The following is a 23,100-nucleotide window of genomic DNA, read 5'->3' on the forward strand; positions in this document are numbered from 1 at the left end:
ACACCAAGGGATCACATTCTGTGCCTGGCTGATGGCAGGGGACGGTCTCTCCCAGTGACCCTTCAGCCACAGCTGCCCCTTCCGCCAGGCTAAGTCCAGCAGGCAATGTCGGGTTGACCACTTGGGGCTTCTACTCCCCGCCTCGGTCATGTGCTGTGGCCAAGCCCATGTGGCTTAGATATTAGGTTGCAGAAATGTGGGCCGAATGGCTGAAGGGACACTGCTTTGCCTGGTGTGACCTGAGGGCTGGCCACAGAGGAACAGGTGCTGCTGAAGCTCTTTCTGGAACTCTGAGTTGCTCCACAGGGTGTCTCCCTAATACGGGGCACGCAAAGGTGATGGGGCACGATGGGAGGAGGCAAATGTCAATGGGGACGCAGGCCAGCTGGGGGCACGAGATCCAGAAAAGGCCAGGAAGAGAATCCGGCTTCCTTTACGTCCAAAATTATCAGGGAAGGGGCAGAAAGCCGAGAAGCCAGGCGCCAAAGCCATGAGGTGAGGCTCTGTGGTTAAGACAGACACTGCTGGTCTGGGTTCAAATCCCAGTGCTGCCCTCATCAATTGTGAGACCACAGGCTGGTTCTCTCATCTCTGTGTGCCTTAGTTTCCTCATCTGTGAAATGGGTTCGCAGTGCCACTCACAGGGTTGTCGTCCAAGTTAACGGAACCAACATGTATACAGCTCGGCAGGCTTGGGGCACAGCTGGTGCTTAGAAAATGAAAACTTCACACGTGGGTGTCCCAGCCAGCCCACACCCCACGTGGCTGGTCCAGAGGAGGCTGCAGCAAACCACAACCCACCAGCCAGCCAAACTAAGCATGGCTTTCAAGTTTTTAAAGAATTTTAAAGAGTAAGTAAATAACAGAGAAGAATACGCAGCAGACACCAGAGACCAGCCCACAAAGCCTGAAATATCTAACACCTGGTCCTTTAAGAACAAGTTCGCCAAGCTAGGTCTAGAGACATGGAAATTTCTGGTGGAATAGTGGAGAGGGGACGGGCAGTGGGGGCAAAGAGCCAGGAGAGGAAGTAGCAAGGATGTCAGTGTCCAAGTGGAGGGCTGCACGGAAGGACCTGCAGATCAGAAACAGTCCGCGCCCAGAGGCGGGCACTCACTGGTGTCCACTGGGGAACCCGACTGATTCTGCTGCCTCCACGGGTGGACAGAAGCAGCCACTGACATGGGGCCCAGCCACATGGTGTGACCCCTCCAACAGAGCTCAGAACCCAGATCTGCAAGGAACACTGAGACGTCACAAGGCCAGACCCCAGGGGAACAGGCGAGCCAGCCTGGCTCCAAAGTCACCAGCCAATCGACACTCCACATCATATGTGTGCCCAGGCACCTAGGGCCCTCCTGAACACCCTCTGTGCCCAAAGATGCTATTTGAAACTTCTCTCATGGGGCTACCCTGGCCTGGCAGGGGTGCTCCTCGAGTGCGGCCCCAGGATGGGGACCCAGGGACACCAACCCCATCCCAGGATAGACAGAATCACGTCTGTCCTTTCCCAGCCTGGTCCCTCAGGAAAGCTGCCCCTAAATTCCAGTCTTCATCTGCTACTGCATGCCTGGCAAGGCATCTGGGGATCCTGAGTGGATGTTTGACTAAGTGATCAGCCCTGGAGGTCAGCTGTAAAGGGCCACCCTCTTCCTCCCATCTTACAGATGAGAGAGCAGAGGCTGTGAGAGGTGCAGGGACTCAGAGATGGGATCTAAGCCAGCATCAAAGTCCAGCTCCAAAGCCGGGCTTCCTCACCACAGCCAGTCTCAGGGGCTGACAGGGACACCCAGGTGCTGTAGGTAGGAAGGGGCTTTGTGGTGGGGAGGGGAGGGCATCTCTGAAGGAGCCTAGTTCTCCCCGCCCATGGATGGTCAGTCCCGCCCAGATCAGGCCCCATCTGTCTTGCTCACTGCTGTCACCCAGGGCCTAGCGCAGGCCAGGTATTCTGCTGAGTAACTCAGTGACTGAGGCTGGCTGGGAGGGCAGGCAGAGGGGGCCCCTACGACCTTCCCAGTACAACTCTGGAACAGGGTCTCCCCTGGGAGCCTGAGCAAGGAGCCAGGGTGAAGCTTCTGAAGGTGCTGTGGTGGGGACAGTGCCCTTGGGGAGGGCAGGGGCCCCTTGAGCCTCAGCTCCACATCTCGCCTCTTGAATGTAAAACAGGAGGGAGCGAGAGAGCAGGCAGCACAGACACAAACAGCCCCCAGCCGCCAGCCTGTCCCCATCAGCAAGAGCCCTCCGCTCGGCCCTGCCAAGAGCCGGGGCCAGCAGTGGGCCTGGAGAATAAACATGTCACTGCAAGGCCAGCCCGCCGGACCGCTGGAGCCAAGAACCGCCGGAGGCTGTAAACAGTCTCTCTCTTGGCCGCAGACTCTGGCCCACCTCTCTGCACTGGGAATTAGCACTTTGCCTGCCATAAAGAAAGGGCAGGCCAGGGTGGGGGTGTTTGGGGAGGGGGTGGTGGGCGGGGAAGCGGGGCTGGACCGCAGCCAGCACCTCCATCCTCGAGGCCTGGAAGCCCCTCCTTTCTCAAGGAGGCAGGGGGAGGCTGTGAATGAATGGGCCACGGGGAGGCTGCCTGGAGGCCCAGCCGGGCAGTGCCGGCCACAGGCTGGAGAAGGGACAGGGCAGGGCTGAGGCCTTTTCCAGGGGCTCTGGTCACGGCCAAGGGAGGCAGTTGCTTTTCACAGCACCCCAAGCCCCACCCAGGGCTTCCGGCTGGCTCTTGGGGAGGCAGGGAGTCCTTGGGCAACAGAGGCCCAGGTCACACTTAGGAACCTTCCAGCCATCTTGCAAACCCTGTCTCACCAGCCCTAGGAAGCCGTCACCTCTCACTCTGCCCCGGACACGTCCTACTGCAAGTTCACATCAGCCTTAAGAACTGCTGCCTTCGTTTTGGTTCTACCCTCCAGAGACAAATATCTTTTCAAAAGGCAAGTTGAGGCACACCATCCCCAGTCGGAACCCTTCAATAGGGCCCCTGCCCTTCACACTGTGGTGCTTCCAGCCCTGCCTGCCTCCTCAGCCTCCGCTATGGACAGCCTCCCCACCGTGCATCCTTCTCCTGCCTCTGGGCCTTTGCACATTCTGTCCCCTCTACCGTGAATGCCCTTCCTCCTCTCTTATGCCTTGTTCACTTCCTCTTATTGTTCGGACCTTGGACCAACAGTCATCTCCTCCGGAAGTCTCTGGTCACTGAGACACCACCACACCCCCACTGAAGCTGCTGGAATCAAAAAGACAATAACAAGTGTTGGTGAGGATGTCGGAAAACACTGTGGGTGGGAACGGAAAACAGTCCTGCAGTTCCCACGTGACCCAGCAATTCCACTCCCAGGTATCTGCCCAAGAGAATGAAAGCATTAACATCCACACAAAGCCTTGTCCATGGATGTTCACAGCCGCACTATTCATAACAGCCAAGAGCAGAAACACACAAACGTCCATCACTGATGAATGGATACATAAACTGCTACATCCAGACAGCCAGAGTCACTCAGCCATAAAAAGGGAGTTCTGACATAGTCTCCAACATGGATGAACTTTGAACACATTTGTAAAGTGAAAGAAGTCAGATGGGAAAGATCACATAAGAGATGATTCTATTCATATGAAACGTCTAGAACAGAAAAATCCAGACAGACAGATCAGTGGTCACTTTAGGGCTTGGGGGTAGGGTTGGTGGAGATGGAGTGACTGCTCACAGGCATGGGGCTTCCTTTCAGGGTGATGAACATGCTCTAAAACAGACAGGGGTGATGGCTGCCTGATCCCGTGAAAATGCTAACCTCCACCAGGTTGTACACACTAGATGGGTGAACTGTGTGATGTGTGAATTCTATCTCAACAAAGCTGTTACAGGGGCTTCCCTGGTGGTCCAGTAGCTAAGACGGCTCCCAAGGCAGGGGCCCAGGTTCAACCCCTGGTCAGGGAACAAGATCCCACATGCCGCAACCAAGGCCTGGCACAGGCAAACTTTAAAACAAACAAATCACTATTTTAAAAAAAGAGAAAGCTGCTATAAAAAAGTCAAGCCCAGTCCCTGGCCTCAGCTTCCTCATCTGTGGGGTGGGAGCGCCCCCAGGCCGTTGCTTTCCTTGCTCTGTGTCCTGCGAGGCAGATCTGGGTGACGTGTGTCCGAGGACCCCAGTCTGCTGGCTTCCAGTCAGAACGGTGGCAGAGGAGAGGAGAGCAGGCGTCGGCTGTGTCCATCACCCAGGCCTCTCTGCAGGGCGGAGTGGACCAGCTGTGTCCCATGCCCCCACTTACCGATGGCTCCCCTCCTGCCCAAGGACCCTGGTGCTCCCCTTTCTCCCCTCACGAGCCCAGGGAGCAGCCCCTGCTCCCCTGACACCTGCCTACACCTGGGCACACAGGCCCTGCGCTAAGCTCTTCTTGGCCATGCACACAAGTGTGCCCGTGGCTGCCAGGACCCCACCTGAGCAGGCCCGATGCTCACCCCTTGCAGAGGGCTTGCAGATCTAGAAGGCCCACAGGTCAAGGCTGGCCCTGGAGAAACTCTGTCTGGGCGCCAAGAAGGACAGCGGTGGGGAAGGTGGTGGGGGTGTGAATTCCCAGCTCAGGTGCCCGGGCTCTGGCTCCTGGAGGAGAAGACTGGGGCCAAGGGAACCAGAGCATCCGGGGAGAGCTGTCCTGTGGGGCAGCTGGGGCTGGGAGCCTCTCTCCCCCACGAGCACAGATGTTCTGGAGGTGGGAAGAGGGAGGGGGAGGCGGCGGGCTGGCTGGCCTCCCCGAGGGCCTGGGGAGCAGCCAGGAGGCCTGCAGCCTGTCGCCAGGGCGGCGGCAGGGCGAGTCCAGGCCCTTGGCTCCCCGTCCTGCCTGGAAGCCAGGCCTCACTCCACCCTGGGCCTGGGGAGACCACATCTGGGCTCTGAGGAGGGCGCTGAGGCAAGAGCAGACACAGGAAATTGGGTGTGATCTCTGCCCAGCTCCAAACAGAGGTTTCTAGGCTATCAGCAAAGTCATCTCCACATACACTGGGCCCCCCCAGGACCCCAAGGGCCTTTCCAAGGGCCCCAGGGAGGGCACCCCCAGCACTCTGGGAGACAGTTCCCTCTCCGGGTCCATCCTGAGGGTCACGGGGCACCAGGAGTGCTAGCAGCCCCGTGACAGTGAGAACTGAACACTCACATATTCACCCCTGCCGGGACCCATGGGCTGGTTTGGGGCCTGGTGTGTTCTCCAGGGCCCACTCTGGAGTGGCGGCCTACCTCCTCCATCAACACCTGCCACTGCCCCCCGGGGCTCTGCTCTGAGGGCCCCCAGATCCATGAGAGCCCAGGGAGCAACCTCCTGGCCTCGGTGAGACAGGCCATGCCTCAAGCAGGTGCCCGGTGCCCATGCCCCACACTGATGCTGTACAATCTTAACTGGCTTCATTGGAAACAGGTCTTGTGGCGAAACTCCTTGAGACCCTGGCACTCACACTCCTTCCTGGGAAGGTGCTAGATTCCCCAAGACAAGTGGGGACAGGGGAGGAGAGGGTCAGGGATGACAGCAGCCTGCCCTGGCCCTCATCGCCCAAACTGACAACCGCTAGACAGGCGAGTGCAGCTCTGGACCCAGTTCTTCCATGCCTGTCTCCTTCCCAATGGGCATCCAAGGGCCTGGGTGGGGATGTCTTCCCACCCCACCTCCCTAAGTTTGGTTAAGGCCCTGGACCACCCACCAGGCTCTCATTTATCTGAAGTTTTCCTTTTCAACGCACTTTCCTAACCTTTGAAAGACTGAAAAAAACAGCATCATTCACGATCCACAGATATTAGTAAGGAAACTATATCCGGGAATTCTGTCTGAAAGCACTACTTTCTTCATCCTCAATTCTGAAATATACAAAGCTTTAAAAATGTGAAAAAATTCCACAAGTTTATGGCAAATTTTATGATGTGTCCACGTGACTACACTAATGTAGACAGAGAAAGAGAGAGGTGGGGTGAGGGGAGGGGTCTGAATAAGACCCCAGCCCTGTGGGTCTCCCTGCCACAAGACCAGAAGTAGAGCCCAAAGGACAGCTTTCTCACGTGTGATGCAGTTGGTTAAATCCAAAACTCTGGGCCCCTTACAAGATGTCAGCCTGTGTAACAGCACCAACCACATCAGGAAATGCTGGTCCAGGGGAGAGGGCGCAGGACCCAGAGCTCAGGCCTGACCTCTGCAATGCAGCTGCATGACATGGGGGAACTCAAATCGCCTGATGAAGTTCCCCTGTCTCCCTGTTCCTGAAGCAGACAGTCTGTACAGCCACTGAGACCAAAGCCCTCAGGAGACACTCCACAAATATTATCTCTATCATGACATACGGGCCATGGCAATCAGTGATGCTGGTCTGGGCACCCAAGACTGGAGACAGGGAAAACACCCAAGGATTCTTCCGAGAGGTCCCTGTCCGGAGGGAACTCAGAGCCCGGATAGAGAGATAAAATTGGCCCCGAGGACAAGCACAGCTAGTGGCAAAACTGAGACCCAAGTATATCTCAAGGTGGAAGGAAGCGGGAAGAAGAGAGTGACAAGGTGTCAGGGAGCAGGTGAGGGAGAAGGTGGGGCTGTCCTCAGACAGCAGAGGGAAGGGTGACAGGCCTAGCTATTTTTATTCAGGGGAAAGCAGAGCAGGGCAAAGTTGGGTAGGCCTGGTGACCATGTTTTCCAGCCTAAAAGTCTGTCTGTGGGCCTGGCTTGACCCTTCCCACTGTGGCCATCCACGCTGCCCCTTATCTGTGCTTCGACCACTGCAGTGGCCACCAGCCTTGGAACGTAACCTGGACCTCCACGTAGGGCCTGGGTTTGTTTCTGGTCACACCGGGCCCCTGCTCAAAATCCTTCCCCCACTGCCCCTGACTGAGGCCCTCTGCAAGGACAAAGTGTATCCTCTGGATAGAATGCCCCCATTTACTCCTTTTCAAATCCTAAACTCCCAAAGTTAGAATTCAGAAAAGGAAGAAAAAAAAAAAAAACACGGGCAGAGGCAGAGGTGCAAACTCTGAGTTCCCACCCAAAACACTTTTTGACAGACAAGAAAAAACTGCATATTTACACAGAAATAAAGGAAGAGGGGATCATGGTGAAGAAACTTGCCTCTTTTCGCAGTTAAAGCCAATACGCCTCTGACAAAATAAACACAGGAGGACCTCTGTTGTATATTCTTGGAGAGGGTGATTACTCTTCAGAATAAATACATCTCCCCCCCCTTGAGTCTGGTCAAAGGACCGGTGTCCGTGCCTGGCTCCACATGAGCCACACCGGGGGACAGAGGAGCCCCACGCCTAGCACACGTGCTGCCAGCACAGAGGAGGCCTGGCCCGAGACAGCACTGGGACCCAAGCCCGGAGGCCAGGAGCCCGAGTGTGTGCGAGGGGTGGGGGCGTCTCCGTGCTGCTCATCAAAATCAGACAGTGGCGTCTAGGCTTGTCTGCGGGCAGTTTGGAGCATCTCTGAAGCCACCGGGGCCTCCCTGGGGGTCGCGCCTTCCCTGCCCAGGCCCAGCCTCCAGCCGGCAGGACTCAGGCCACCTCCTTCCCACCCAGCACGGCCTCCCCTCTCCCCCCAGGCCACCGTCAGACAGGCTGCCTGCCCTGCTCATCCACTTCTTCACCACCCGTCTCCTCCGTGCAAGGTCAGCTCCGGGCACACAGGGACTCCGTGTTGTTCATGGCTTTGCGCCCCCCGGCCCGGCCCGGCCCGGGACAGGGCTTGGCCAGCAGCTGGCACTTGGGAAATGTCTGCTCAGTGAATGCGCTGGGCTGGCCTCTCTCATGCATGCCTCCAGCCGACCAGCAGAGGAAGACTCCTTTCCCGTTCACATCTAGGGATATCTGAGCTCTTTTCTCTGTGACCCCTGGCCCCATGGCTGGGGTCTGGGATGACCTGCACTGCGACCCTGAGGGCCCCCAAGGCTATGGGACAGCCCGGAGCTGGAGGACAAGGCGCAGAGGCAGCCAGGGTTTCCTTCCCCTCCTCCCCTCCTCCCGTCTCCAAACAGGCTCAGGGAGTGAGGACCCCGAGGGTCACTATTCAGCGGCCCAGCATCCTCAACATGGGAAGGTTCACCCGACTACATGTATATGTGTCACGGAATCACTTTGCTGTATAGCAGAAATCTTCACAATGTACATCAATCATACTTAAATATTCTTTAAAAGGCATCCTTGGCCAGAAGTAAGAACTGTTGCCTCCTTGGACAGAAAACACTCAGTTTATCATTGAATCTAGAAATTGCCCTCTATACCCATCACGCGTTGAAGGCAGAGGGAGAACACATTTTAAGCCATCATGCTGACTTTGCTCGGATCAGACCAGCTCAGCTCCAGCCGTGAGGCTGAGGGTCAGCCCTGGGCTGGCTGTGCTGCCTGGATACACCATCCTTTCCCTCTGGGGCTCAGCGTGCCAGCTGTTACTGGAGGACACGGGACCGCCAGCCCAGGACCTCACAGAACTTTCCCATGTTGCCAACTGGGTGACAGAGGTCCTGGACTAAGGGGCTTTGCTCCAGGTCGACAGAGCAGGGACACCAGGCCCAAGTTCCCTGGCCTGGGTGACACATGGCCTTGATCTCGGGGGAGAAGGCCACGCGCCCAGGCCTATGGAGGTGCCCCTGCTAAGGGGTTGCTGCCCTCGGGGGGAAACACAGCTCCCATTATCCATCCTCTTGAACTGTGATTTAGTGAGCAGACTTCTTTGGGAAACTAAGATAGCCATTCAAGATTTTAAAGCTGGACGGGCCCTAAGGGTCGTAAGCTGACCCGCCCTTCCCCAGGTAAGTGAGGGCCTCCCTGTGTTCCCCGTCTGTCCCCTGGGGCTGACTCTGGCTTGCCCTACAGTCCTGGGACTGTCTGTCTATTTGCCCAGCTTCCCACCAGGCTCTGAGCTCCTCGGGACGGGTTCTCTCCACTGTGTCTGATACAGAGAAGGTGCTCACAAGCAAACGGTTGATCAATAAATGAATCATATCTGGCCCCTCTTCTGACACCAAGAAAACAGACGTTCAAACTGCTGATCCAAGATGGCCAGAGAGTCGACGGGTCCCGGCCAGGATCAGGAGACTCCCTGAGCAGGGCCTGGTCCCCCACACAGCAAGACCTCCCAGACAGGCTGCCAGTCCCCAAATGCCACGGACACTCAGTCGCTCCAGCATCCTCAGGAGAAACCCAGGCATGGAGTGACCTTCAAATTCAGTTAAAAATGGACTGTGCTGACCTTAATAAAAGATCCATTTAGCTTCTGAATGAGGGACCACAAATGCCAGCAGGTCCCACCCCATCTAAACACGTGGTGTCTGGGACTCCCCCCAGTGCCGGGGGAGCGCTTGTGTAGGATGGTGACACGGTGCTGGAGGATTTATGGGGCTGCTCAGGGTCCCGGCTGGCCCAGCTGCCGGCAACGGGCGGAGAGCAGGCTGGGACCCCCTCGTGGAGGAGACAGACTGACTTTATGAAAGATCCCCGATGCCCCCAACACCAGGAGAGCACCAGGCACACCAGCCGCCATTTCTCCCTTTTCTCCTGACACTGAAAATGTGACTCTCACACCGCACCAGTGAAACAGGGCAGGAGCATGTGGGTAAAGAGTCGGCTGCCCCCTCTCCATACGGTCAGATGCAGCTCCTTCCCCACCCCTCTCCATCTTCAAATGAACACAAAAGCTCAGAGAGGAGAGCAGCCTTCTCTCCTATCACCCAGACTCTCCTATACCCGCAACTTGGCATCACACGGCATCACTCCAGTGGAGGCAGTTGTAACGCTGATCCCCAAGTCCTTACCCACAAGCCCCAAATCCAAAAGTTCTGGAAACCAAAACACTTTCCGCACTCATTTGTCAGCAAAACCGGCCCTGCCTGGAGGCTATTTATAGTCCCGGGCTTTTCCCCGTGGGATATTCACATCTTACTGCAGGAAGAGGGTGGAGTTTGACTCCAGGGTGCTGCCCCCCAGCCCCGCAGAGATGTTATGTAAAATACAGCATCACACTAAAGAATCTGACTAAGGGGCAGAAAAATTTGGAAACGTTTCTGGCCTGAAAGGCATCCAACAGGGGATGTGGACCAGCAGTGACACAAACGGCAGCTGTTAAGTTTCACAATGACAGGCTCTCCTTCTTTCTAACCTTCCCATGATATTCACAGTGGCGCAGTGCCTGGGACGTCCTGAATCCTCTTCATCACAGAGAAATTCACAGGGTTAATTTCTGCTACTGCACGCAATGCTGCAGTGGACATCCTGACACACACACACACACTCTGGAGCCCTGTTTTCTACAGGGTAAATCAGCAGTACGCACCCCAAATGATAGTGAAAATACGCTGCAGATGAAGACAGTTATGTGCCACTTGGCGATGTTCCAAGACACTGAAATCCTGGGTCTGCAGACGGGCAGCTGTGTGACTCAGGGCAAGTGACTTAACCTCTCTGGGCCTCAGGGAAAATAGGAAGCTGTGAGACTGCGTCCAGCTCCGCCTTCTCAGCTCCTGTCCAGGCCTGGGCTACCACAGCTGCCTCTCGAGTGGTTTATACCTGTTTCCTTTTCTCCTTCTCCCAGCTTGCCTACCAAATACCACTCAGAAAAATCCTTCTTTTAAAACCACTTCTGTTACGTTCCTCTCAACCCTCACTCCAAACACACAATGGCTTTTTATTGACTCAGTGAATGGAACCCAACCTTCTCTGTTGGTTTAAGGAAGGGAAAAAAAAAAAACCCTATATTAAAAATAATAAATCACCTGAAATTCTGTCAGCCTGGCTGGCTTCATCTGTGCCTATTTCTCCCCCATCCACACATGTCCACATACACAAGGCACATAGCTTGATTGCAGTGGCTGGACAGTCCTGCTCCCAGTGTCTGCCCTTGACATTCTCTCCTCAGCACCTCCTGTGCTGGGAAGGAGGCGTCACACTGATCTGAGAGCTGGTGGTCCTACGTTCATTCAGACCCAGTGGAGCTACAGCTGCCTCGAATGTTCAATTGTGGTCACCAGCCTCTTCTTTAAAAAAAAAGGGGGGGGGGCTCCTTGTGCAAGTCTGCCCACCCCAGCCCTGGCAGAAGAACCTCATCATCTCACACTGGAGAATCTTGTTAAACATTTCCTGAGATACACTGTGTAGAACAGAGGTCCTTCCTCTGCCTGGAGGGTCACAGTACACATCAGTACATTAAAGGCACTGATAAGTCCTGCAGCACACAACCCTGTTTAGCTTTCTCTAATCTACTGTTTCCCAAACAGTAGAAGCAAGAAAGAGCTTGTGGGCAAGGAAAAAAATCACCCCAACACCCCATCGTTAGTATTCCTTGGCACACACTTGGGGCCATGCTAAGTGCCTGAGGTCGCCTCGCACACTTCCGGAGTCATCTCCTGCTCAGACATCTTCCCAAAGGGCCCCACCGTCGCCCTGGTAACCGATCTGAATCCCGAGCCTGTTGTTTGCATTCAACAATGTCCTCTGTCCTTTTACCTCTTGGAAAAAGCAGCTCATTGTGGTCACTGCCATGTGCAGACCCAGAAGAAACAGACCCAGACCAGCCCCTGATCAGTTGGGTGATGTTAGGCAAACCCATTAACATTTCTGAGCCTCAGTTTTCTCATCTGTGAAATGGAGGGGCCAGCAGCTCAGCACCAACGTCCTAGGATTCTAGTCTGCCGAGGTCTCAGTTCACAGCTGCAGCAGAGACCAGTGAGGCTACCAAGTCCAAGAACAGCAGCAGAGAGGAAAGGTGATTTTCTTCCAAAAGTAACTCAGGAACGTGGAGTCAGGATGTCTGGCCGTGAGGCCCAACTCAGCTGCGCCCTGGCTGCCTGGCCCTGTGTGAGACCTTGACCCCTGAGCTTCACTTCCTCCCTGTAAACTGAAACAGGCCCCACAGACACAAATATACTCAGAGACACAGACACACACATTAGGTACACGTAAAACTGGTGAAATCTGAGGAAGATGGGCTGGTTGCGTCCATGTCAACCCTGCGGCTCTGATGTTGCACTACAGTTACATAAGATGTTATCACTGAGGAAAACTGGGTGATTTCTCACAACTGTGTGTGAAATCACATTTATCTCAAAATGACAAATTTTTTTAGGCTAACGCCTATACCACGGAGACATTGCAAGTGTTCAACAAGATGGCATATTTATCATTCCCTCTGAGATGCCTAACCACATGGTGGGTGTTCAGTAAACAGGCACCGAAGAGCTGAATGAATGGAGTAATACGAGGAGCACATAGTAGGTGCTCAGTATTTTCCCTTATTCTTCCAATAATGTCTTATCAGCCCAGCAAAGTGAACTCATCGGAAGCCTGCTTGCTGGGAACGCTGTCACCAAAGGCTCCTGTGGTCTCCCCACAGCAGAGGCTTTGTCGAGACCTGCCAGCTGCTAGGGGCGGGGGGAGAGCAGGCACTGCCGGCAGAGCCAAGAATAGGGCTCACGCTTGTTTGGGAAGGCGCGCGTTCGAATCCTACCTCTCTCCCAAAAGGGCCGAGGTGGTTTCCATCAGAGGCCCAGGCCTGACACAGGCTGCCCCACCCCCAGGCCTCAGTCCCTTCCCACAGGACATCCAAGGAAGCCACTCAGAGGCTGCCAAAGAAAACGTCCCCCTCCTGGCCTCCCAGCCCTCTGGCCACTTGTTACATGGCTAGCAATGCAGCCGGCAGGCCCCCCAGGCTCCCCATCGCCTGACAGGCCAGGCCAGGGCAGCTCCCGAGGTCACCCAGTCAGAGCCCGGGGGAGGGGGTGGGGGCAGGCCCAGCGTGGGGGCAGCTGGGGTTCAAGAAGGCTCACTGCAGACCCGCCACATCTGCACAAACCCAGAAACAAGCTGGGCGTCCAGCAGCAGGTGACCAGGGGTCACTACAGAGCCCACACAATTCCTGCTCTCAGAGGCTGCTGAGCGACGTGGGAACCAAGGAGAACAGCCGGCCCTCTGCTCTCACCCGTTCCAGCTCACCCAAGCTGTAGAACAGCTTCACATAAAGATGGCTGTCACCCTGCCTTACAGCTGGGGAAACCACAGCACACAGCGGAGAAGGAACTGGTCCAGGAACACACAGCTAGCGAGGGAGGCAGCCCTGAGGAGAACCAGGCATCGTGGTCCACAGTCTACAGTCTGAGCCGCTCTGGAAACGCCCGTGATGTCCAAGGTAGAAGAGACTATAGGACACAGCATAGGGTATGATCCCGCCCACAGCAGTGTGTATGAGCATTTGTACACACGTGCGCAGGGAAAACGGCTGGAAGCTCTGGGTCATGGGAATATGGGTCATTTTTATGACTTCCCTTGTATCTCTACTGCCTACATTGTGAACACAGAACATGTCAGACTCCAGGAAAAGATCCAAAAATGCCAAGTCAGCTGCCCTTGGTCCCTCCTTTCCCCTCTGCGTGTCCCCACCCAGGCCCAGGAGCTCTGGAAACTCTGCTCACAGCCTGAATCCTTTTTGGCACCACACCATACCCGCCCCGAGGCCTGTCATGAGGTCAGGGAAATCTTCTCAAGCCAGAAAGCTTACACAGCTTTGCCTGAAATACATTTTACAGTGGCATAGACGGTTCTGAGCTCCCTAAAGGCTCATTTTGGGCAGTAGAGGTGGGTGATGGCCTTTTTACTTGGGAGTCTGCCTCACCGACATGAAAACTGTTCACCACAACACTGGGAAATGCTTATGCTGGGATGTTAGGTAAGAGCAAGATGCGCAAGTGCACAGAGGAGTTTCATTTTAACTTTGAAAAACGAACACACTGAAAATGCCCAGGAGGAAACACAAAACTATGTTAACAGTAGCTGCCTCTGAGCAAAGTGGGGAGCAGGTACTGAGGCTGGGCTGGGGGCAGTTCTCCTTTATTCCTTCATGTACTTTCCCAAATCCCTACAATAATAATGGAATCATAATAAAAACAATAGCTGGCACTTCTTTGGGGCTTTCTAACTGCCAGATACCAAGCACTTCATATGCATTAACTCTTTTAATCCCTTCTTTGAAGCAGGTACAATCACAAATGTTTCACAGAAGAAGAAACCAAGGCACAGAGAGGTGAATTTACTTCCTCAAGACCACACAGCTGACATTGATCACCTTTTTAAAAAACTAAATATTAAAACCCTCTTTTGATATGATGGCTCAAGGACGGAAAAGAATTTTAATATTTATTGAATGTATACTCTTACTGATACATAAATAAACATAACCTGCCCACCTGCTTTGCTCCTCTTTTAAAAAGCAAATTGAACATGAGAATCCTCACTCATTGCTGGTGGGCATATAAACCAGTATAACCTCTGAAAACAATCTGACAACTTCCTCAAATACTTAGACCTAGAGTTATGATACAACCAACAATTCCACTCTATGCATACCACAGAGAGAAAAAAGTACATTCACACAAAAAACCTGGACACAAATGTTCAAAGCAGCACTATTCACAGTAGCTGAGAGGTGAAAACAATTCAAATATCCATCAATAAGTGACTGGATAAACAAATGTAGCCTATACATACAAAGAGGACGATTATTCAGTCATGAAAAGGAGTAAAGTACTGACACCTGCTACAGCGTGGATGAACCCTGACAACACTACGCTGAGTAAAAGAAGTCAGACACAAAAGACTACATATTGCATGATTCCATTTCCATAAAATGTCTAGCAGAGGCAAATCCAAAGAGACTGAAAGGAGATTAGCAGTTGCCAGGGGCCGGGGGAGGGGAGAACAGGGGTTCTTTTCAGTTCAGTTCAGTCGCTCAGTCCTGTCAGACTCTTTGCGACCCCATGAATCGCCACATGCCAGGCCTCCCTGTCCATCACCAACTCCCGGAGTTTACTCAAATTCATGCTCATCGAGTTGGTGATGCCATCCAGCCATCTCATCCTCTGTTGTCCCCTTCTCCTCCTGCCCTCAATCCCTCTCAGCTTCCAATGAGTCAACTCTTCGCATGAGGTGGCCAAAGTGTTGGAGTTTCAGCTTTAGCATCAGTCCTTCCAATGAACACCCAGGACTGACCTCCTTCAGGATGGACTGGTTGGATCTCTTTGCAGTCCAAGGGACTCTCAAGAGTCTTCTCCAACACCACAGTTCAAAAGCATCAATTTTTCGGCGTTCAGCTTTCTTTACAGTCCAACTCTCACATCCATACATGACCACTGGAAAAACCATAGCCTTCTAAAATTAGACAGTATGGTCACACAATTTTGTGAATATAATCAAAACAACTGAATTCTACACTTTAAAAGGGTAAATTATCTCATAAAGCTATTGAAAAAAAATTTCCAGTTATTTTAAATTACACAACACATGAACACACTCATATTTTAAAACTCAGCAGTGCGTCACGCAAACCCTCCGAGTTCCAGTCCCTCCCCAGAGGCAGTCGCTCTCAGCAGTTTGGAATATATCCTTCTAGACTCTGTTCTTTGCACTTACATACGTATTAATACATAGCACACATATTACTAATTGATACGATAGTCTGCTTTTCACAAAGATGGTAGCAATGCACACCTACCAGCAATAAATGAGAGGGTCAAGCCCTCACCAACTCTGGAATCAATCTTTCTAAAGTTTTCCGGATCTGGTAAGTAAAAATCACTTGATGTTTAAGTCGGTACTTTCATAATACACAGAACTCAAAGCTATGAGTCTTTTCCTCAACAGTATTCCAGATTCTAGCAGGCCTCCCTTTCCCTATTGTTGCTGTTTAGTCGCTCTGTAGTATCTGACTCTTTGCGACCCCGTGGACTATAGCTCGCCAGGGTCCTCCATCCATGGGATTTCCCAGGCAAGAATAGTGGAGTGGGTTGCCATTTCCTTCTCTGAAAAAAGGTTTTTTAAAGAATGCAGCTCACCCAGAAATAACTGGCATGGTTCTGAGAGGATACCAGGTGGCTGTGATGATGGGGGAGCAGTGGGTTCACAGAGGATGCTTTTCACCATCTAGCCACACCCTCGTGAGCCCCCTATTTGTGCCTTGGGTGGGGATTCCACATGGGCTCGGCAGCTGGCACTGGCCTCCCACAGCCCCTCAAACTGCTAATGCAAAAATATCAAGACACGTGTGACGGGAGTGAGAGCCTTGACTGATGAATTGGAAATACGGCAGGGCACTGGTACTCTGCCTCAGCCTCTCACATGCTCTGTGTTCATGGGCAAGTCCCTTCCCCTCTCCACGCCGCCTCTTCGATGGAGTAAAGAGGCGTACTGAGATTTGTCATAAATGCAAAGACAAGAGAAACAAAAGTTTCACTCAGGTTATAGATAAAACATACTTTGTAACAAAAGCATCAATGAACATGCAACATTTTAAAGAGGGGATACTCTATAATAACAAGTGAAGCATTACACTATTGAATCAGTTCAGTCGCTCAGTCTGTCAGACTCTTTGCGACCCCATGAATCGCAGCACGCCAGGCCTCCCTGTCTATCACCAACTCCCAGAGTTTACCCAAACTCAAGCCCATTCGAGTCGGTGATGCCATCCAGCCATCTCATCCTCTGTCACCCCCTTCTCCTCCTGCCCCCAATCCCTCCCAGCATCAGGGTCTTTTCCAATGAGTCAACTCTTCGCATGAGGTGGCCAAAGTATTGGAGTTTCACCTTCAGCATCAGTCCTTCCAATGAACACCCAGGACTGATCTCCTTTAGGATGGACTGGTTAGATCTCCTTGCAGTCCAAGGGACTCTCAAGAGTCTTCTCCAATACCACAGTTCAAATACATCAATAGTATATTCTAAATAACACAGCCACCAATATACAAAAAGACATAAACACTTCACAACCTGTGGTTCTGAGACAGTCTTTTTTTCTGGTCTAGATTAAAAAAAAAAATTATAATTCTTTCTTACCTATCTGAGGTTTGATAAAATCCCCTCAAACAAAAGAACATCCCCTTTCAACGTCACTTGTGGAGGTCACGCAGGTTGATTGAAATCATTTTAATATCCACTGACTCAAAACAGAGAGAGAAGATCAGGCTTGGAAAACATGCATCTTAAGCATAAAAAACTTGGAAAAGGCCTGGTGGTTTCAAAACATTTTGTCCACACTTGCAAAAATAGAGCAAGAGAGGATATAAGTGCAAAAGATGTTACATTTCAAGCCCAAAAGGACTGGTTCAAAACATTAGAGAGGCATCATCTCTAAATAAAAACTTTTTGAAAGATTAATAAAATTGATAAAAACCTGTAGCCAGCTTGATCAACAGGGGGAAAAAAAAAGGAGAGAAGATACCAACGACCTATATCAGGAATGCAGGAGGGTACATCATTACAGAACCTATAGACATTAAAAGGATAATAAGAAAACATTATGAAGGAGTTATGCCAATTAATTTGACTACCTGGATGAAATGGATAAGTTTCCTGAAAAACCATAAATTACCAAAACTGACTCAAGAAGAAATCAACCTTACAGGAGAACTCTCCTTTAGCACCTCAAGATGACAGCTAAGCAAAGAGAGAAACCATCTACTGAAGAAAGACTCTCAGGAACAGCCTACCTCGTGGAGTAGGGTTTTAAACGTGGACAAAGTTGGTGTGTCTCCTAGAATCTTTATTTACTACGATTTTAAAAAACATATACTTTAAAATATATATAAATATATACTTAATGTTATCTTTATTGTTTTCTCCCTAACCTATTTTCTCTGAGACCTTGTTTTGCCAACTGTGGTTTTGCCAATTATTGGGCTCTTTAGGAATGCCATTCTCCCGGTTGGCAAGGATCTGCCATGTACAATGCACAAAAGAAAAACCAATGGAGAGTTCAAGGATAAAAACTCCAATTTCAGCTATTTCCATCTAGTTGGAGAGACAGGGCTTACAGATGTGAGGAAACTAGAAGACAGCATGAAGCCGCACATAATAAAATGATTAATTATTGCCAAGTGGGGGGAAATTGCATACAGACAAGGGCCTAGGCCCTTAGGGGAGAGGGGGAAGACTTCAGCTGGTAGAAGTTAGCAAAGAAGGCATCTGGGAGTGGGAAAATAGGCAGAAATGTGGAAGAAAGAGCATATATCAAGATATCACGGTGGGAACAAGTCAGATGGTTTCAAGGAATAGTGAGGAGTCAGCCCATGTGCATTATGCTGTGAGTGTATGCAGAAGCTAACAGTGGCTCTTTACCTTTGGGGGGTCACACACCCTTTTGAGAGTCTAATAAAAGCCACCGAAGTCCTCTCTCCAGAAAAATTGCATGTGTGCCCCCAGATTCTGCTTTTGAGGTTAATAAATCTGTCTGTAGGAGTGGGGATGCCACATTCAGAATGAGGGGTCTCTGTGAGCTCCCCAAACTCCTGCCTCTAGAGGGTCCCTTTTCCTCATGGCCTGATCCAAAAGCTGCCCCTCCTGGTTCATTTCATCTCACTAATGGGGTTCAGATCCCTGTGTTTTTGAGATCTATGGGTCAGCTCTCCAGAACGAAGAGGACTAGAGAGGAAACTAAATGACAAACAGCAAAAATATTAAAAACCTAGGCAAATATCCAGACAAAACTATAATTTGAAAAGATACATGTGCTGCGATGTTCATAGCAGCACGATTCACAACAGACAAGCCATGGAGACAAGCTAATGTCCACCGACAGATGAAGGGACAGAGAGACGTGGTCCACGTATGCAGTGGAGTACTTCTCAGTCAGAAAAGGAACTAAAGTCATGTCATCTGCAGCAACACAGACACCACCAGAGGTTAGCGTCACTAAGCAAGTCGGGAAGAGAAAGACAAAGACCACATAATATCACCTACATGCGGAATCTAAAATGCAGCACAAATGAACTTAACTATGAAACAGAAACAGACCCACAGACACAGAGAAAAGAATTGTGGGTGCCACGGGGCAGAGGGGCAGGGGCGGGCTAGAGTGTGGGATGAGCGGATGCAAACTGTTACACGCAGGATGGATCGACAAAGGTCTAGCGAACAGCACAGGGAGCTATGTTCAGCATCCTGTGACGGGGCTTCCCTGGAGGCCCAGCAGGTAAGATGCTGCCTCCAGCACTGGGCGGGGGCGGGGGGGGGGGGGGGGGGGCGGGCGGGTTCAACTGGTTCTCAGTTGGGGAGCTAAGATCCCACAAGCCTTATGGCCAAAAAAAAGCAGAATACAAACAACAGAAGCAGTGCTGTACCAAACTCAATAAAGACTTTAAAAATGGTCCACACACACATACACACAAACCTTAAAAAACATACGCTGTGATAAATCGTAAGGAAAAGAATATGAAAAAAGAAAATATGTATCACTGAATCACTTTGCTGTAAAGCAGAAACTAATATAACACTGCAAATCAACTGCACTTCAGCAGCGTTTTTTAAAAACAGTAAGATGGAGAACAGTGTGGAGATTCCCTAAAAAACTGGAAATAGAACTGCCACATGACCCAGCAATCCCACTCCTGGCATACACACCAAGGAAACCAGATCTGAAAGAGACAGGTGCCTCAATGTTCATCGCAGCACTGTTTATAATAGCCAGGACATGGAAGCAACCTAGATGCCCATCAGCAGACGAATGGATAAGAAAGCTGTGGTACATACACACAATGGAATATTACTCAGCCATTAAAAAGAAGACATCTGAATCAGTTCTAATGAGATAGATGAAACTGAAGCCCATTATACAGAGTGAAGTAAGCCAGAAAGACAAACACCAATACAGTATACTAATGTATATATATGGAATTGAGAAAGATGGTAATGATAACCCTATATGCAAGACTGAAAGAGACACAAATGTATAGAACAGACTTTTGGACTCTGTGGGAGAAGGCAAGGGTGGGATGATCTGAGAGAACAGCATCGAAACATGTGTATTATCAAGTGTGAAACAGATCGCCAGTCCAGGGTGGATGCATGAGACAAGTGCTCGGGGCTGGTGCACTGGGATGACCCAGAGGGATGGGATGGGGAGGGAGGTGGGAGGGGGGTTCAGGATGGGGAACACATGTAAATCCATGGCTGATTCATGTCAATGTATAGCAAAAACCACTATAATATTGTAAAGTAATTAGCCTTCCACTAATAAAAATAATTGGGGAAAAAAACAATAAGAGCCAGTATTTACTGAACATGTACTATGTACCGAGCCCTAAGACACACACACACTATAATAATTCCCATATGCACATGAGGAGACAGGCCCACAGACAGACAAGCAGTCATGTGACACACACCTGCTGACTGCCACCAAGCATCAGCGTGGCCCTTCTCAGGGCTGGAGATCACGTGAGAGATAATCACCCAAATGCTCCCTTCACCTCTCGGATGAGCGCTGGGAGCCCAGGGAGGGGATGACGGGAGCTCAGACCCCACATGCCTTGGGCTACTTCCAGGCTTTCTAACCCCCTCCAGCTTCAGATTCCTCAAACCCCCTCCTTCCTCTGCCCCCAGTAACCACAGCAAACACTGCTGGGGTCTTGATGGCTTGCCAGGCTCTCACTAAGGGCTTCAACTGCCTCATGCCCCCGAAAGGCAGGACATAAGGCTGTCCTCGTGTATGGATGAGAAGCCTGGGGCTCAGAGCCGTGAAGTGATGCTGAGGACGACATGGGTGGCAGGGGTGGGTAGCGAGGTCTGACTTCAGAATACCCCTGGCCAAACCACACCATCTGGCCTTGGAGAGCAACCAACATGGCCTTGCCTAGAGCTGCGATTCCATCCCCCCTTTTATGGACAGCTGGGAGAGCTAAGTGACACTGCGCAGAGGCAGGCATCCTAACAGGAAAAGTCTGGAACCAAGTTCCTGGTGTCCCGTATCTCTCCCCAGAGCAGAAAGGCTTCTATGCTTGCAGGGTTCCAACAGGGACCCTGAACCCTCCCTAGGACCTTGGTCTGGCCTGAAGGTGCCACCAGAAGGGTGGTGGGGGCGTGGGGGGTCAGTGGCAGCCCTGTTTCTGCCCCTCCCACCAGCCGGGGCCCCTGAGCACGCAGCTGCCAGTTTCTGCTGAGGCTGTTCTACCTAATTAGGGCCCCAGTGCCACTGCAGCCAGAATCACAAGGGATCCCGTCACTCCCCCTGAGGCACAGAGCCCCACGCACCAGGACGCTACAGGGCCAGCCTGCCAGCTGGGCCACTCCCTGTTGCCTGGCCTGGACTTGGAGGTGACAGAGGCGAGGGGTCTCTCAAGGCTGACTGCTCCTCTGTGGTGCCCAGTGTAGCCATTTTGCTGTCGCAACCCCAACCATGGCCCTATCCAGGCTCAGCGGGACCTTAAGCAGTCTCTGCAAAGTCACCCCCAAGGGGCCCAGCCAGAAAGACAGGCGCCAACTTCCCTCATTCACCCCCAAGAGTCCCAGTCACTAGGGCCAATAAGACAACGTCTTATGAGCATCTAACACGTGGGAGCTGCCGCTGATGATTCCTTATCACTGTCACCTTCATTCACTTCACTGCATCTCACCGATTTGAGGACCCAGGCTATTTTACATTTTAAACTCCTGAAATCAGGATGAACCTTACAATGGGCAGAGTGTCGGTTTCATGAACAGCACTTTTCTTGCCTAGTGGTATGTAAAACAATCATGTGTTTCACAAGGACAGACCATGTCTAGAATTAGATAAACAACAGTGTTCACAGCCCCCAGCTGGTACAGTCACGCTCCTGAACTCTGAGCACAGCATCCCGAGCGTGAAGGGGGCTCACTGAAACGCTGCTGAGGCAACCCACCCATCACCCCACTTATGCGCCCTCCTTTACAGCCTTAAGGCAAACATGTCCCCTCACTGCATCAATTCTCCGCACAAACATCTCCTGGGCAACACCCCTCCCAAGCCCCTGCAGGTCCCAGGGTTTCCCAGGATGCCTGAGGGAGGTGGAGGTGGCTCTCCTCCGGGACACAGGAGCAGGCCTGGCTGGGCTGACTCGGCCCCACGGGTGGGCGGTCTGAGTTTCGGATGGAGAGCACAGAGCCCCTGAGAAGCTCCAGACTGCGGGCTCAGCTGGGGTCAAGCCACCAGGAAGTGGATTTGGCACAAGCTCCAAAAGGCCTACACACACCAGAGGAGCCAGCAAGGGGGGACATTCTCCTGCCACCTGGAAAAATTCTACATGTGAGTCCTGGGAAGGCCCGCCCAACACGCTCGGAACAATCTCACCAAACGGAGTAGGGAGGGTCAGGAGCTGCAGAGCAGAGTTTGGCCAGAAATTTCCAGAGGGTGTTCCAAGCATGCTCAGCTGAGCTCCACAGGCTGTAGGCCAGATGCTCGGCTCCAGTGGAGGCCGACCTCTGGGGCTCCTGGGGGGTCCTCTGCTGAGGGCGGGCAGGGACACAGTTCTGGCCACCTGACAATCATGACATCAAAATGCAGGCGCCCAGAAAGTTACCAGAATGGGGCTTCTTTCAGACCCACTGCCTCAAAGCCGCTGTTGGGGTGGAGAAACCTTAGGAGCTGCACAGAGAGATGTGAATCCTGCCCTCAACACCGACAGCGATGTGGCCATGGGCAAGTCCCTTTCCCTCTCTGGATCTCACAGGCCTTGATTTTCAGATGGAGATGATTCCAGACTTTAAGATACAGATCTTTCCAGAGACAGAGGGATATGTATCTGTGACAAGATGGCCAACTCATCAGAAAGATGAAAAAAACCATAAACATGCAGGAGCCTCAAAATACATGAAGCAAAATTTGACAAAACTAAGGGGAAAAAAAGACATTAAAAATTGCAACAGATATTAAGAATGTGATGTGGTAGTGTGTATGTGTTGTTCATACAAGACAGCATGCACTCGTGTGAGTGTATGTGTGCAAAGAGAGTGGGTGTGAGAGGTGAGTGTGCCAGGGTGTGCACAGTCAGTGGGCGGGGGGCTGTGGGGGGAAAGGGTCTATCCTCTCATGCCCCCACAACTGGCCATCCTCCAGTTCAGGGTCTCCAGGCTCCCTCCCGTGCCCACCCTCCTCAGGACCTGCCCCGAAGCCAGGTCTCACCTCAAAGAAAGCCTGGTGCTTGCCTATCACCTGGTGAGCGACAGGTGAGTGAGGTCCAGGTTTTGCCTGCTAACCAGAAGGACTCCGGCCACTCCATGGCAGAAGTCACTAGTGCCAGAGCCCGCTTTCCTCACACAGTTTTGAAAAGCAAAGAAAGTGCAGTTTCACAAGAGGAGGAGGGTGAGG

The 23,100-nt window shown here is 52.0% G+C and overlaps 1 protein-coding gene across 5 annotated transcripts in view; it reads right to left on the reverse strand.

Annotated features, from left to right (window-relative positions):
• GSE1 (Gse1 coiled-coil protein) overlaps positions 1–23,100 on the reverse strand; it is a 390,922-nt gene that overhangs the window by 356,731 nt on the left and 11,091 nt on the right. The window lies entirely within an intron of this gene.

Source organism: Odocoileus virginianus, chromosome 20 (assembly GCF_023699985.2).
Source record: "Odocoileus virginianus isolate 20LAN1187 ecotype Illinois chromosome 20, Ovbor_1.2, whole genome shotgun sequence".
In the NCBI taxonomy this organism is placed as follows: domain Eukaryota; kingdom Metazoa; phylum Chordata; class Mammalia; order Artiodactyla; family Cervidae; genus Odocoileus; species Odocoileus virginianus.